Source organism: Malurus melanocephalus, unplaced genomic scaffold, assembly GCF_030028575.1.
Source record: "Malurus melanocephalus ecotype Western Australia unplaced genomic scaffold, MMel_1.1 scaffold_213, whole genome shotgun sequence".
Classification (NCBI taxonomy): Eukaryota; Metazoa; Chordata; class Aves; order Passeriformes; family Maluridae; genus Malurus; species Malurus melanocephalus.
This window is the reverse complement of record NW_026623445.1, coordinates 652252-669794: the sequence shown is the minus strand read 5'-3', so window position 1 is coordinate 669794 and position 17543 is coordinate 652252.

Sequence of the window (17543 nt, the reverse complement as noted above, 5' to 3'; positions counted from 1 at the left end):
TTTTTTTTTTTTTTTTTTCCATGATCCTTTTCAACCATGAATAAATTAACAATCACTTTGTGTGAAATCTACAGAAATTTATGTCAACGTTTATTACCATGAAATGTGGAACAAAGCATAATGCAACCTGAGCTTTGGGAAATACGACTGCTTAACTGATCCTATCCTGATGAGAAGGAAATATCAAATGCATTATAAATGCTGACAGGATGATCAGGCATGTAAAAGAGGTCATCCAACACCACTCTCCACATTGTTTACCAGTTTCATAAGTCAGCTTAAGGTATTAAAAACACATACTGTCTTGCATAGGAAGCTCCTAATCCTTAAAAATGTGGCTGCTGTTATTTGATTTGCCTTTTAGAGATCAATAGCACAACAGATTTCACCTAAGGAAAGACTGCTGAGAACAGCTTGCTCCTGGTATTCTGCTCAGCGTATTTCCAAATTGTCGCTTTGCAGGCTCATTGGAACACATATCCTGTCCACGCCCACATGTGGGCTTTTATTACCTGTCTAAGCACCTAGCTCCTATGCAACACTCCCTTAACAAAAGTTCAGTCACTGGAAGAACAGTAACCCTCCATCCAGACATGGAAAATAAAGAAATATTTAGACTGTTTCTCTCTTCCTGCAAATCAATCCATCACAGGGGACACTCAAGTCAACTGCTTGGCCTTGAGGTCTTCTGCAGGGTACGTAACAGTTCACAGGAGAAACAGTCACCACTTRTCAATTGGAAAAGAAAGATCCCTTCAGCTTATGACCCAGTCATGCTTCCAGCGTCAGACTCTATCAGCCAGGACAAGGAGGCCCCATGTCAATGAGAGCTGCCTTCCATCCTGCATCAGCTAACACACTTAATGAGCAACTGGCAAAATGGCTTCTTGTTAGAAGGAAGAAGTCTTGACCCTATGCCAAAAACTTTAGTGAAGAGGTGATATTTAGGATCAAATCCAGGCCAGTGGTAAGAGAATGTCTCCTACAAGGTTGCTGCATGTGTTTCATAGTTGGGCTTGACTTGTATTAGCATCTTCCCTTTGGGTCTCACCTATCATGCAAGTTCACCCCATTAAAGACATAAAGTAAGAGCAGGTACTTAAGAGCCACTTTCAAAACCTTCAGCTTAAACATGCAGTGTCAGGACAGGCCAAGAGTGCCCCACCCAGAGATCGACCATTTCAGCAAAAATAGGCAAAATTTCAAGGGTTGTGGAGAATTTTGAAAGAGCAATTAAAGGTTTGAAGGTACTCCTATGAAGAGAATGGACAATGGAAARGACAAATAAAAGAAAATGATGAGAGTTTATGTATTAAGACGCTGATTAACTGCAGACCAAGAGATTGTTTAGCAAACCTGAGCAGCAGTAAATTCAATCCCAGTGAAATGATACRCATTTTCAGTGGGTAGACTCTGAGGAACTGCATGAGAGACTCAGCAAGATCAAGAGRGACTGAGCCTGGGATCTAGAGGGACTGAGCATCATCTGGAAATGGGGAGATGCTGACATATAAAAGGTGATGATAGCATGATTAGAAGGGTGTGAAGAATATTAAACATCACACTAGTCTGTTGTTCATGGGGACTGGTGGTGTTTGTCTGTGGGAAGGGGAAAAAGAAGTAAGAGGGCAGAGTGGTGGTTTTTGCAGCCCTGTCAAGGTGATTGTATATCTTCCCCAGATATATTTGTCATTGCTATTGATGAGACAGTGCTGTGTTTAGAAAGGACACAAGGCTGGATGTGTTTCACAGCTCCTGTATTTCCAACCCTTCAGCAGTCTAGAGGAAACTGTAAAAATGGGATTAATTTGTCTAGTAKCTAGGTCATTCTGGAATATGAAGATCAATATGAAATTATGATCATTATGGARGATCATTAACAAGTTACAGGAAGCCCAAATGCTTTATCTTGGACAAGCACATGTTCAGGTGAATTTTTGTTATTTGTCTTTCTTTGAGTACCATCTTGATGAGAAGGTTGAAAGAATCTAACCCCATGAAAATRGCCAGAGAGGTTGAATGGAAAGGTTTGGAAACAAGCAATATCCCAGGAAGGAATACTTCAGGAGCTGGAAAAGGCCAATGTGAATAGAGGAGACCACAAGCTATCCAAGGTAAGAAAAAGTCATCTATAAGCTAAAAGAGAACCCCAGCAATTCAGGTACTGAAATGCTTACAAGATCATGCTTAAAAGGAATTAAGAAATAACAAGCAGAGTGGAGAGGATGAATTTGCACAGTAAGATGAGAGGATGGTTGCACAAGTAGACAAGTGCAAATGCACTTGGAGACATCCCTGAAGAAAGTGAAAATAAGATTTCTGTTTTCCTCTCTGGTTAGCAAAGACAGTATTTTATAGCACAGAGCATCTAGCAAAAGCTTTTGCAAAAATATTTGCTTTGGCAAAAGAAGTTCAAGCAGACTGCATCTAAGCAGGACTTTCAAACCTCCTGAGGGAGGATGCTTCCTATAGGCCTTATTTTCCTATGTGCACCGATCACTTGTCGCGTGATATCTTCCATTCATAGAATAGAAACGAAACAGCACTGAAAAATTAGTAGTTCTAGGCCCCTCAAATGTAACAGCCTTTCTCAAAGTCATACTTTCCTCTACAGCAGCCTTGAGTCTGATTCTAGAGTCAATAGTGATCACTGGCTTTGAAAATTCCCCTTCCATGGGCAGAAATACCTTCCAGTAGATCACGTTGCTTAGAACTCCACCCAAMMTGGCCKTAAACACTTTCAGGGATGGGGCACCCACAACTTCTCTCAGCAACCTGTTCCAGTGCCCCACCTCCCTCGCAGTAAGGAATTTTTYCCTAATTTCTAATCTAAACCCACTGTTTTTCAACTTGAAGCCATTCCTCCTTGTCCTGTCAGTGCAYGGTCTGCTTCCAGCAGAGCTACCAACAAAGTTACATCAGGTTGCTCAGGACATTGTCCAGGCAAGTGTTGAATGTTTCCAAGGATCAAGACTCCATAACCCATCTGGGCCCCCTTCCAGCTTCCCTGTTTTTCTTTATGTCTGGTCAGCAATTTGTGTTCCTTCCCTCTCATTCTTTTGTTCACTTCTAGGATAGATCTGGTAAGTTAATGGAAAATTTTGAATGTAGACCAAATGGAGGGAATGTATAAATTTGACTTGTCTCCAAATCAACGACATATATGATGAGGGAGGAGGAGGAGGAGACGAAAGCAATAAATGACAATGTATTTGAGAAATGTCAGTCTGTTTCTACACAGATTCCTTCAGGGAAGACATCAGATCACTAGTTTTTCAATGACATAAACAATCAAAGGGTTGACTGAGCAAACTGATGYTCCATCAGATGAATCTGAGTTGCTAAATAATGTTTTTGCTTAAGCCCAATCTAAAGTTCATTGAGATATAYGGGTCTCTAAACGGACTTTGCTGGACTTTGTTTCACTGTCCTTGATTATAAGATTCCATGACAAGSACTTTATCTCTCTATATTTGTTTGAAAAATACTCTTCATGCATTTAGACACTGTCAAACACATTAATAACGAGCCCTATTTCCCAGCTAAATTCCAAAGGACACCGATGCACATTCAGTGCCTCTGAAAAGCAGACATCTCTTTAGGTGTCAAAATATGGATCTCAGCATACTTTTGAAAATACTGGCCAGGATAAATATAATTTTCCACTTTATAACTAATGTGAAACCTTTCACCTTAGCGGTACCATTTAATGGTGACTAGAAATCAGTACAGGTGGAAAGGCTGCACAGCAAGGACTCTATTTGAATCTCTGGAAGTAGMAGACTGGTACCTAGTGGACAATTGGCCATATCATTTTTGGAGCTAATTAGCTCCTTTTGCCCTTTGTATGCTTTTCTTTCCTTCATAAGCYTTAGCTAGGAAGCTCTGGGTCAAATGTGCTCAGGGTACATTCACCAACTTTCCATTCTCAGAAAGAGCAAGCAAAAACTCAGGGTTATCAAAGCACTTCAGTGAAACTTTCCTTGCCTATTAGACTAGGCTGGCTTTGGTAGATACGTATTTATTCTCATTTATGGCATGGAAATAAGCATTTTATAGCCTATTAAAATATCTGAAAAAAGAATCAGAGGTATTTCTGTCTAGAAAAAAAGTCTTTGTTCTCATGCAGACTTCTGTCTATGGTGGTCTGTGCTTGGGAGAAGCCTTTGGAAAGGCCATGTAGTCTTGGTTGGGATATAGACCAAATCAGAGCAGCCTCCAGGGCAGCTCTTGCTCTGACAGGCACGGAGGAGTTCAGTCTTTAGGTCATCAATCAGGGACATTTCATACACACTGTGAAATACAGAGGTACATTCTCCAAGTAAAATATAAATTCCAGGGACCTCTTATATGATGATATTGGTCTGCATACATGGCCTTATTTGTGAATCTGTACTGAAGTCCGATACAACAGTGTGCCAAATTTTCTGTTGATGTAAACAGATGCAGCTACACTGACCTGTATCAGTGTTCTATTAAGAACAGCCCTGAAGCCTGAAATCTGGATTACAAACCAGCATTTACTGGAAGTGCGGATTGCAGCAGGAACTTTTGTTGGATGCCTATTGCAACAGACTCCTCACTTCTTTTTAAAGTGCCTCTAGTATTGCAGGCTTTTACTGAGGGAACACAATGGAGCTGGCAGGAAAGCCATAGCTCTTCACCATCTCAGAAAAGAAAAGGAAAATAGAGAAAGAAAAAAAGTCCAGCCTTCCTTAAGGATACAGCACTGCTAGGTAACTAGGACAATGAATTAACAAGGACTGACTTTTCCCTCCTTCTATTTTCAAGTATAGTAAGTAACAAAATCTGGCAGGCTGAAAAGCCCCTGCTCGAAGGAGAGAGACAAAGAGGCAGGGCTGAAATTCATCGTGTCAGTTTAAAAAGGCAGAGTTTTGCATTTACACAATATGCCCATTCTTGTTCTYCTTGACTCATGGAAAAATATTGAACATTGGACAAGAATGTAGGAATGTGTCTGGTGTCTGATCTCCACAAAAATCTAAATACCGTTTGCATTCACGTAAGAAATTAAGACTGGCTGTCCAGGCTCCATTGATGTGTAAAGAAAATAACAGTAGTGATAGCAATATCATTATAATAACAGCAGTAATATAATTTTTAAAACTGGCTGTGTAACTAGTACAAATAAAGCACRAACCCAGGCGCTCCTGGCCCTTAATCCCAAACACAGCTCAGTAGAGCTTTCTAGACCATTTGCCTGTCACACACATCACAAAGGCTCCTCTCCACCAACGACATCTGAAACCACTGCTTGTTTTCCCGGGCAGCAGAGGTTAAAGATTTTTATTGCTTTTTTTGCCTGTAGATGCTGTAATAGTTGCAGTGCCTATATTACCATCTATGGCAGACAGGCTGCGTGTCTGCCAGCTGTCAGGCAGCCTATTCATCTCCMGTTGCCTTTTGCCTACTTTCTGCAGCAGAAGAATTTCTCTTCACTGGATTTCATGTGCTGGAGTCCTGCTCCTGCCGACATTCCCGCTGCTTGTTTTTAAACCCAGGCTGGCTACAAGCCTGGGGAGCATGGGAGCCCGCAGCCCTGAAGAACCTGGGTCACGTGCAGCTTGCCAGTCGGCCAGCTTTGGCTTGGGGCCGGGGCCACATCATAAAACTGGCAGTGTCACTGGGGATTGCTGGCTAAACCAAGCTGCTGGCTCGAGGGAGAGGCAACCAATGGTGTCACCCTGGCCTCCACAGATGGACTACTCTAGGATACACAAAAAMACCTTCCCTCTGCTTGTCCTATAGCAGAGATGTGGAATCTGGCTACTTATGCTCTGCCTAGGACCCCTTTTCTTTCCTCAGTTGTTCTCCTCTAAGCTATGTGGTTGTGGAGGGGTACATTTAATGTCTAGCCACTCCTGAGCCAGRTGTCCCTGGAAATCCCCTCAGGTACCTTCCAGAATGGTTAGGCACCGGTATATCTCTACTACTGTGSTATTTGACAGTTTTACCAAAGCCTCAGTATCAGGTGGAGCTGTGCAGGAAGATAGGATGGCCAGGTCTCCAGGCCATAAAGYCCAGATGCTGTAATCGCAGCCCTATGCTAGATCATCCTTTGCCTAAACAAACCATGCTCCATTTAAGAGAGGCCCTGAAATCACRAGAGGTAATGCTTAGATCAAGTGGTTGCCTCTTTTCTCTCCCCAGAAGGTTAGTGATCTGAAAATCTGCAGATCTGCATATTTCCTGACCCACAGTATGAGCTAGTGACTCACAGGAGGTGGAGAGAGGATGAACAGCTCTGCCAGACCTTGTGACRGGGGGAAAACAGATCATTCAGTTGCATAAGGTTTGCCAAATTTGTGTGTTTATTTTCAATTTTCCTAGGTGTGACCAAGCTCATCACCTCCTTACCCAAGCTGTGAGAAACCTCTAGAAATTTTGCTTAAAACTCTAAGGCTCAGTCTCATAGCTCACRATTACCAATCCCCGACTCATGGACTGCTCTTCCTGCCATTACTGCTATATGAAATTGCAGAAAAGAAACAGCTCCTTAAAAACCCTCCCTCACACAGGCCAGCCAGGAAGCTCACAGCCAGAGGCATTTACCAAACCTCTTTGCTCCCCAAGGAGCCYAGGTTTCGAGCTCCTGAAGTTAACAGAAAGACTGTGCAGACATCARTGTGTCTTGGATCAGGCTCCAGCTACCCAAGAGAAAAGATGGGCTTTGCAGCCCATCCAGATGGTTAACAGCTTTACATACAACCACTGCCTTATTAAATCTACAGTAAATTAAATGAACACTTAAGACACTCAACCGAAAGTGCTATTGACTGCAGTAATTAAATTGAAATACCCAATTAACCACACCAGAATAGGAAATGAATATATCATGGGGCACCACTCTGTAGTGACTGAGCCAATCAGATGCTGTCTATACCTTAATTTGTGCTGAAATAATTTTTAAAGGGAGTTTATGATTATTYAAAGATGTGTTTATATAGCACATGCATATATACATCTCTCTATATGTGTGTATATATATACACACACACATAGAGACACATATTATATTATTATATTTAAGTCTTCTGTCTGAGCTTTTAGTCTTACGTTGGCAGAGACATTAATTCCAGGTCAGCCACCATCTTCCAAGATAAACTAACACATTATTAAACCATCTAAATCAGAAGGATTAAAAATGTCCTGCAGTGGACTTTTTTTCCTTTATTAAGAACATTTACATGAAGGTGTCTGCAGTTTCAAASCCATTTTAGACTGAGGCCAAAGTGAATGTTTGAGGGAAAAAGAAAAAAAAAGAAAAAAAAGAGTCTTTTTTTCTCTCTATTTAGCCTGGTGCTGTCAGGTCTCTCTGCCTGCTGTTCTAACCACAGCCACCCCAAAGGAAAAGCTTACCTTTAATTAAGATCTCTAAGTGTTRGGATTCTTAGGCTCTGAGCCTCTCTCCCTTTCCTAGCCCTCCTTTTTTCAATCAGGAGTGGAAACTTTATCTCACCTACAAAGGTACACTTTGTCCAAATCTAGACAGATTGCAGTGATAAACCTTCACTCCAGATGAGAATGGAAGGTTCTCAGCCATCCCCTGTGACAGGCCCTCTCCAGAAACACAATGATTTTGGGGCTGCCTCAGCTCGGACAGAACTTAGGCATGGCCACTCCACCCTGCTCTCCCAGAGATGTGCACAGCGCCCTGCCTCTGGTYTGGCCTTTGCATGGAGGGGAATTTGCTCTCCACAAATCACGAAACTGCAGACTCACAMTAGCAGCACTCAAAATGACAAAAGGTCAAATTGGGTTACAGTCACTCAACCCTACTGAGTTATTTGGGTAGTGGCAAGAGGAGTTATCTTAAATGACTTCGTGTCTTAGTCTCATAGACAATAACCAGAGACTGTCTATGAGCCTGCAAACCTGAGCCTGCAAACCTTAACCTTCAGCTCAAGAACCAACAGATCCCAAGAAAACAGAGATATGGCAGGGTGGAAGGCATCTTTCAAATTTGGGGGTTTCAGCAGGGAACACATTTCCTTCCATTTCCTCAGTCATGCCACTCATCCTGGCATTATCCATGGCATTTCCCTGCCTTGTCCTGGTGTGGTGACCACGTCCTGTTCCTGCCTGACACTGCTWATGGTTTCAGTATCTTGGTGCCCAATGAACAAAGCCGAGGCAGGTGCCTCTCTTTGATGACACTGGACCATGCATCCTTGTGGGACCACGTTCAAAGGATCTGAACTGCTGTCCTACCCCCAGGCTGTGGAGCCAGGGAAGGCAGAGGTAACCACACCATGGTTCTGCAGTATTTTGGAGAGGTCATACAGGTACCTTCTCTGTCGAACTTCTTTGTATTGGTCATGCCTAYATTTTGTCTACTTCCATACGTTTTCTGGACCGAACTGATCTCTCACTGTTCTTCTCCTCTAAGTGGAACTGCAGCCCCTGTGGCCCTCTGCCACTGTTTATGCTGGCAGAGAGCAGTAGATATTGGCAAGCAAACTTGGATGGGATTCACACAGTGAGAGGGCAGGGAGGGAAGAAAGGGCACACTGTGGCACTCAGTGCCTTTGCCTTCTTTGCAGAGAGCGTGCCCATGGACGGAGGGAATGGAGGTCACAGGTGGGGTGCAAGCTCTCCTAGCTGGTCAGGAGATTGGACAGGTTTTAAAATGCTTTGATCTGAAAGGTACCTTAGACCTTGTCAGATATTTGTAAGACCTGTGAGACCTTCTCTGTGGAATTCGCTCAGCTGGCCCCAGAAGCTTTCTTCTATTTATCTGACAGCCCTTCTGCATACATYGTGCTGCCCACCCTATCTTGTGAAGAAGAGGTCATACTGCCAAGTACAAAATGTGCACTGGAACAGAGATGCTTCAGGCTTCAAAATACATGGACATGCTCGAGCAGCAGGGTGATGCTGCGCTGCTTTGGCCATTCCTCCTTCACTCTACTGCAGGGAGAGGCAGGAGGAGTGAGTCTGCTGCTGATCACGGTGTCCAGCCTTTATGCCTCTGAGATGCCCAAGTGACCCAACACTGACTGAAGCCAACAGAAAACTTGTTACAGGCCCTAAGGCCCGTCCTTGCTACATCACAGACTTAAAGAAGAACCTGGCTTAGAGTGCCTGGCTATCATTCAAAACAGCTCTCAGCTCTAAAGAACAAATTGTAAGTTCTCATGTAATGTCCCTGGCAGAATCCAAACTTGTAAAAGAWAAGCCTGTAAACATCATTCCCACTCAGGAACTGTGCAGTGTTATTTTCTGACCCCGATGCACTTTGACATATCACAGAACTACACAGGTTGAATCTCCCCCTGATGGTCTTGAATGAAAAATTTYAATAGCTTTCTCTTCTTTTCTTTCCCTCACTGCCTAATACAAAGAAACATCTCATTTTGCTCATGTAGATCTAAARTGATGACATACAGCTTAGAAATCATTTCAAGTACAGCAGGGAGATAAAAAGCAGYTCATGAGCTCTAATTGTGCATTTACCTGCTGTGAGGAGCAGGTCCCAGAGTCCGTACCCCTCCGACAAGCCCCGGGAGTGTGTGAGGGATTTGTTTACATGCCCGGGGAACAAAGTCATGTCATGGAAATTCTGAAAAAGACTTTACTGAATTTTACTTTTCTATTTTCCAGTCTAGTTGAAAGGAAGCACAGCTTCTCCAAACCTGAATCCTCCTCCACTGGCAGATTATTTATTAAACAGCGATGGTAGGCTGGAACTGTTTTCACTTAAGGACAATTCTTTCAAAGCCTAACAGAGAAGCAGAGTTGCCATAGTTACCTGAGCAAGCCCTCAGCACAGCACAGTTCCTTCCTACAACCCAAGAGTTTAGGTCAATTTGCAAGTTTGACAGACAAAGCTTAATGATTTGCTACTTCATGCAAGTGAATTGTATTTATCAAGTGAGAAGGTGATGTGCAAACCACGGATAGGATTGCCCCCCCACCCTTTCTTTTTGTGCTGATCCAGAAGCCCATGGGGTTCACACCAGCTGGAAATTCTGCAGGGTATCTGGACAGCTGGGGAGGAGTTTGGAGTRAAAACACATTTAGATTTTGGCACTGGTTTCGGCCATCCAATCCAGCCCATCATTAACAGCTTCTGTACAGCACTAYTCTTCCTCTAGGGGCTGTAAAAATGAACAAAACCTTTGTTCAACCTAAACTTCCTTTCCTTGTCTGCTGTTCCTGCAGACTTTCCATTCTAGTGGTCCTATTGTTTCATTTGGAAATGTCAGAGAGCTGCACAGTGTGCCCATTTTATAAGGAATATGCTCCATTTTAGGAAGCCAAAATCATACAGTGTGTTGTTCCACAATTAATTTGCTTGGGCTCACAGTGGCTCATCTGAAATGGCCTTCTTTCTTTCTCTTTCTTTTTGAATTTAGTTGCGTTTTTTTTTGTTGTTGTTTTTTTTTTGTTTGTTTGTTTTTGTTTTGTTTTGTTTTGTTTTTTTTTTCAGGAGCCAGTATCTGTATTTAGATTGGTAGCTACTGCAGACACTTGTTTTGCACCTGAACAAATAGGATTGCTGGGGACAAGATTAGCTCCTTTGTGCAAGCCAATTTGGACACTGGGCATCCCAATGAATGGGCATTTTGCTTTTGAACATACTTTACTGGAAGCRGCAAAAAAGAGCAAACACCCTGATTGTATCATCTGTTAAGTGGGTCATTCCTACAAAGGGAACTGGAAAATCTGCCTTCCTACTCACTATTTCCTTCAGTACTCCTTGTTGTAGTGTTGGAGAGCACAAAAAGGAGAGTGTGCATAGAGACATAATTCTCCTGAGAACCTGCTGAAATCAGGCAATCCACAAACTGGCAGTCTTACATCCCCACAGTGCCCAGGTTTCTATATTTCTCTGACCTTTTCCCCTCTCAGCTTCTTCCCCCAGCAGATTTTTATCATGGTTTCAGGCTCAACTACATCCCCACCAATCAGCACAACTGCAATTTAATTAGGCAGCAGGTGAGATGATGTAAGCACAGCAAAAAGTGCCCACATATATTGGCCACTTCTGTCATTTATAGCGTAAGTTTTGTGAGGGTCTTGCTAAGGTGCTGTGATGTGGGATGGATAATGTTGCTGACCTGGGACCAGAGGCTCAGAGGGATTTAAACCCCTAAATCCTTCTCAAAATTAATGGGGATTAAGTGTCAAAGCTGAGCAGCTGTTTAAACTCTACTGGAAAACTTGAGCCTGAGTTAATACGGTGCCCACTCGAGCAGTCCTGCTGGCCTTCACTCCCCTTTCTGASCAAAATGGATGACATGCATTTTAGAAGGCATGAGTTCATGCAGACATAGTGCAATTCAAGTAGAGGATAGCAAAGAGGAGCAGGGAACAGAGAATAAAAGAATAARTTACGAAGTAGGCAGATAAGGATGAGAAGGAAACATGACAGGGGTAGAAGARCAGAGAGAAAAGAGGAGATGATGGCAAAGTTGGGCATGGAAGGAAAAGGAACAATATAAAGGATACAGAAAAAAAAAAGGGAATGACTCATCTCAAAAAATKAGGAAGGGAAGACTGGCTGTGTAGGATTTAGTCCGAAAAAGAGGGGAGGACAGAACTCAGTCTGTCTTTTACCATCAAGATGCTGGTGAACTAAAGAAGAAAAAGAAAAATAAAAAGAAAAAGAAAAAGAAGCAAAGGAGTAAAGAATGGTTTCTTGTCTCTGTTGTGGAGCTTTAAGGGGCAACTTATATGTGAAGCAGCTTGTCATTGGTGAACTATTGCAGGATTCACCCACTACTWTTAAATAGACAGTTATATTCAAATAACATGCTCTTGGCCGGATGATTGCCACAGGGACATTTGATTTCCAGAGACAATAAGCATAAAAAAGCACCACGCCATTGGAACTTTGATTACTGAGGGTCTTTGCGTTTTCTTCCTCTCCCTGCCAATACTGAGTGCATTACAGTCAGATTTGACAGACTGACAGGAGTCTCAGCAAAGCAAAACTCTTACAAAGTTCATAAAATGAGTGGTTGGGAAGAAAATAGCCAGTARATAAGGGAGATGCTGGTCAAATCCACATATATTTGTTCACCAGAGGCTGGCACAGGTACAAAGGGACCCACCAGGCATCTAATGTCTTTTGCCTGGTGAGGATGTTGTAGAACACAGGAGAAGGAACTGGGTGTGTTGTGGTAGGTAAAAAAAAGGAGCACAAAGATTCAAATCTGTTAGAAATCCAGCTTTCTTTTTCTGTTTCTTTACCATCTCAATTTTCAGAGGTAAATTACCCTGGATGATTTAGGCCATAAAAGCTTTTGAGTCATCCTCAGTATTTAGTTGTGAAAGATGAGACAGTTCAGTTCAAATCACTCATCTGAAGACATGTTAAATAATTAACAGTATACAGTTTGCAATGCCATTTACCATCCCATGGGCTTGCTAGTCCTCTGACCTTGTAACAGCCTTATTTCATAAACAACGCTCTGCAGGACTGCACATTGACAAAACTTCTTAAAATAAGGAACYGTAATTCAATATCAGCCTAATCAATATGTGTGGTGGAGCAGATATTTTGTGCTGATCCTTTTAGGCCCCAAGTAAATAGAATAAGTTAAACAATAGGGAAAACTGCAGAGGAAAGAAAGGGAATGTGGTATATGCCAGWGCCAAAGCTTTCATATTATGTAGTAAACTAAGTTCACTGCCTTTGTTAAGAAAATCTTGGCAAATTGCATCTGCTGTAGAGGTCAGGCAATTATGTTCACAAGGAAACACAAACTTGCACGTTATTTAATGTTTCCAGCCTTTGTAGCGCAATCCTACATCAGTTTAAATATACAACATCCCTGATGAGTAACAGATACTGCTGAACAAGCTGCTTTCCTCCAAGCTCAGTTCTAACAGTGGTAGAAACATTTACAGCAAAGTCGGGTTTTCACTGAGAACAGCAACCCCTTTGAAATGGTAAAATATTGARAACAACTCAAAATAAAATTGACTGCTTTATTTTGCCTCTTTTCGAGTTTTCTATTATATGTGACTTTTATTTAGCTTTGTTTCCAGCTTACTGTTAGCTTTTTGTGTTTGCYATTTCATTTTTGGTTTCCCAGTGCTTGCAGCACAGGTCAGCTTCTCTAGTCTCTGACTGCCCAAGTATCCTTTATCACAATATTTGTCAAAAAGAGAAAAGATAAACTAGYAGATAATCACTAAATGTTACGGGTTGACATTAGCAGCAAGCTAAAATGCCAGGTCATTCAGAAACTTGCAAAACTAAACTATTTTCCAGGAAACTAAAAATAATTTTTAAAAAAACAGTATTTTTTTCTGCTTCCATCTTTATTTAGCTGAACTGCTAACTATAATGTGCAGCTGTTAGCTGAAAATGATCTTGGCATCAGAACACTGGAAAGTGGCAAATATGGCACCATTTTAAAAAAGGTTTTAGGGAAAATGCTTATACCAGGCAAAATGTATATATATAAAAAAATTAAAGAATAGCATTAGGTGACACTGAGATAAACAGGATATACTGGAGAGCTCCAGCTCAGCTTTTGCAAAGGAGATTTGCACTTCACAACTCTAGTAAGGATTTTTGAAGCAGATAACAAGCATGTGAACAAGAGTTTACATTCGGTTGACATAGTTTAACTGGATAGTTTGTGCCTAAAGGTGCTCAATAAGATCACTTGCTAGAGATGCTTAAAGAAATTAGGCTGTTGTGGGTAAGAGGGAAGCTCTTCACATTGCTTGAAAGGCAGAATGGAAGKGTAACAGCAAATTATGAGTGAAAACTTGCAATTAAGGAAGGTAGATTACCAGCATCTGGGTGATAGAAGGGCAGATGAAGTTCAATTTAGACAAATATAAAATCCAGCACATACAGAACGCTCCTTACTCTACCTACAGGGRTGGGATCTAAACTCAGTCTTACTCCTTGGGAATGAGATCGCAAGGTCAGAATAGACTGTGCTGTAAGACCCTCTCAGTGCTCAGAAATGCAAGTGCTCAGACAGCAAGCTAAATGCCAGCAAAGGAACAGAGAGCAAAGTGAACACACATTGTGCTGGCAGTGTCTAAATCCACTCCCGTCACAAAAAGAACATAGTAGAAAGAAAAATATACAAAAAAGAGCAAAAAGGACTATCAAAGGGAAAAAAACCCCTCACCTAACATAGAGAAACAAGTTAAATAGATTAAGATTTTTTCAGGCCAGGAAAGGAAAATTCAAGGGAGAAATGTGAACAGAAATCAATGGATCTTCCAATTCAGGAGCTGGAGGACTTCATGTCAAGCGAGCACATGGCAAGGTAAAAGCCAGCAAGGAGGTCCGGATGTGAGACACAGCTCCAGAACTATTTTTAGCAGGATGTAATTCATGCTATAATTTTAAATGGGTTCAGAAAGCAACTGGATAAATTAAACAACAAAACCAATTCAAGTTATTAAGTACAAATACTCCATTTATTGATACTTAGCCAAAGATGGTTGGAGGTTAGGAGGGAGTTGTGGGGAAGGCTATCTGGTCAATATAATGAGCTTATCTGGTCAAAATAATGAGCACTAGGAGTGATCGCATACAGAATCAAACATTTGGTCTCAGCCAGTCCAGACACCGTATCTGTGCTGTTTATGAAATAAAATGAAAAACGGCACTTTTTTTCACTTGCTCTGTTCATCTCAAACTGCTCTTGGTTTGGGAGTGAGCATTTAAGAAATATATSGGAAAGGAATACAAAAAATTTTTTAAGATCTCATGTCTTCTGGTCTGCAAATGTCATTTGTTATATTTATGTTCATGTAACAGCCACGAAAATGGAGCTTTCATGTGGTAGGTGCCACTGGCTGCTGGTGTAATAAAACAAACACTAACAAATGCTGATGGGATCTGTTTCTGGATATTTCTGTCCCATGCTGTTTCAAACRAAGCTTCCAAACTCCTCTCTTATCACTAAGCCCAAATTCATCCACACAGCAAACAAACTACTAGAAAATGTAAGCACTGATCTGTCAGAAGCATTTCCCTACACAGTTCAGAGGCTGAGTCCATGGTGTTGCAGTCTTCATCTTCCAGAGATCAACTCAGCCAAGACTTTCAGAATGAACTGGAATCTTATTTCCCTTGGGTGAAATCTGTTGAAAGTGATGGATATGTTGTTATTGGAAATCCCAGTGGGGCTAAGATTTTACTTCCAGTGCTAAAGTCTTGAGAACACCAAATTATTTAGTTGTAGTTGTGCAATCCTGAACTGGAGGCAGGGAATGGATGATCTAAGAACAGGATTGTCATCTCCAGGCACTAAATAATGACAAGTTAAAACTTCMATTTATGCACAAAGCATGGAGGAAAATGTATTTTTGTTCTGTAGTAAAAATGGGCAGGTAGATTGAGCTGAGGGGTAGCGAGTGGTCCAGACTGAAACAGTCCTTGGTCTCTCTTCTTGCCTCATGTTTTGATCCTTCATGCTCCCTGTTTCTCCTGATAAAGCTAACAATGCCATACTTGTTTTGCTCTCTGCCACTGCTGAGGGCTCTATTTTTAATCACAATTAATATGGAGATCAAAACAAAGCAAAACTTATCTCTCCCCCCCATTGTTTGTAAAGGGGCTGTTTAGTCTGAGGTCACCGGGGCCTGACTCTGGCCAGGCAGCTCCCCAGCCTCCCCCAAAGTCAAGCCATGCTCAGGGCCTGCATGACTCTGCCAACCAAAACTGCCTTGCAGGTTTGCTTTATGCACTACTTTTTTAATTTTTTTTTTTTTAATTATCACTTGAGCTCTTAATACTCCCTGCAGCTGTCTGGGCAGGTTTGTGGCAGGGCATGGATGGATGGTGGGGACATAGCACTGTCCCTTGGAATGTCTGTCGCTGCCATGACCACTTTGRACCTTTTGGGCAAGAGTCCATTTTTAAATAAAGATGCTTTACACAGCCATCAGCAGCTCCTCTCCTGACCATAAGTTATTTTGGCAGGAATCAGGCCACCTTGACCACCATGGACTTAATGTATCTGACCAAGAGGGATGCACATGGGTTAACTAAAGTGACATCTAACTCATGATGATGCACGAAAACAACAGCTGATGCTTYTGAGAGCACATTTCCTTGGGTACCAAAGGCCCAAAGAATATGCCCCTAAGAATCCTAGTGTATGCACAGAAGCTGAGATCTCAGCACTGTTATGATTTCAGAGGAACATCAGCTTCCTGTGATTCACTACAGAATTCTCTTCAGTTCACGTGTCCCAGCCTTCCTCATCTACCTGAACAGATTGACAGAGATACCAGACATGGTTTACCTATAGTGAACAGCCTTCAGAGCTCACCCTGCAGGCAGGCAACTTTRGTACTGCACCACCCTGCAGGGTGTCCTACAGCAACCTCTGGAGAATAATATTATTTTCTTTGAATTTTTTTTTTAGGATTAATTCCTAAACTGCTTATTTATCTAATTTACAAGAATGGGTTGCATTCCAATTTTGTACACAAAGAAATATTAAAACCATCTTAATTTCAAAAGACTTTGCTTATCAAACACATTTTTCATAGATTTGTTGGGTACTAGTGTATCAAGACATTTTTCTGTGCCTGTGCCAACAGCCACTTTTCCCTCAAGAACTGAATGTATTTGAAATATTTTGAACCCCCACTTTCTGCTTCATTTGCTAAATAATTTTACATTTCTTCCAAAAGCTGATATTCTTTCATCAGATAGCAATCCATGTTATTCCAGCTTCCTGGAACAGTGGAATGCTACTGACAGAATGAATATTTGGGTACAGAAGTAATCTTATGTTTTGCTTTTTTCACTGCAGGAAAAAGCTAAATTTGCACATTTCTAACTAGCATATGTGTAGATGCACTTCTTGCTTAAGCTGCCCAAACCAGGTTATATTTTAACTACTCCTCAGGGTTATTTTTTCCTACTTGCTTTTAGCATACCAACAGACAAAAATACAACTGAAGGTCAGCTGTAGCAAACTTCCATGCATTTGACTTTCCATACATTCAGGCAACCTTATGTCCATCACTTACAGATTCTAAAGGCACGCAAAAATGCACAAGGGAAATTTTATTAAAAGATGCCTATACTATTAACTGCTTGCAGCTGCCCTATTAAGAAGCAGCACTATCAGCCTCAGAAATTCTGAAGCTGGTTACTAAAATGGTTATAGACTAAGCTGTCTACTTAGTTTGAGTATATATTTTATTTGAGCAAATGAAGTGAATAAGCATGTGTGCAAATGATCAGACATGCTGATTTGTGTGTGATTACTCAAGTCAAATGTTTAATTTGCATAACTGAATGCAAATTAGGTACAGAACTGCAGGCTAATGTGAAGCATGCCATTTGGCGCCTGACAGTTTTAAAAATCAGACTCAAAACCTCCRTGCTTAGTGTAACTAAATCAGAACAGTGGCATTCAGCACAGCAGATATCTATCATTTGATTCTGCTTATAATTATTTACCATTAAGGGAGGATRACACATAAACAAGAGGCAGAACCACAAGTCTGCTTCATTTTCTATCTCTCCAAGAGGAAACCACTATTCTGAGCTTCTAGCATATTCTATCTTATCTTAT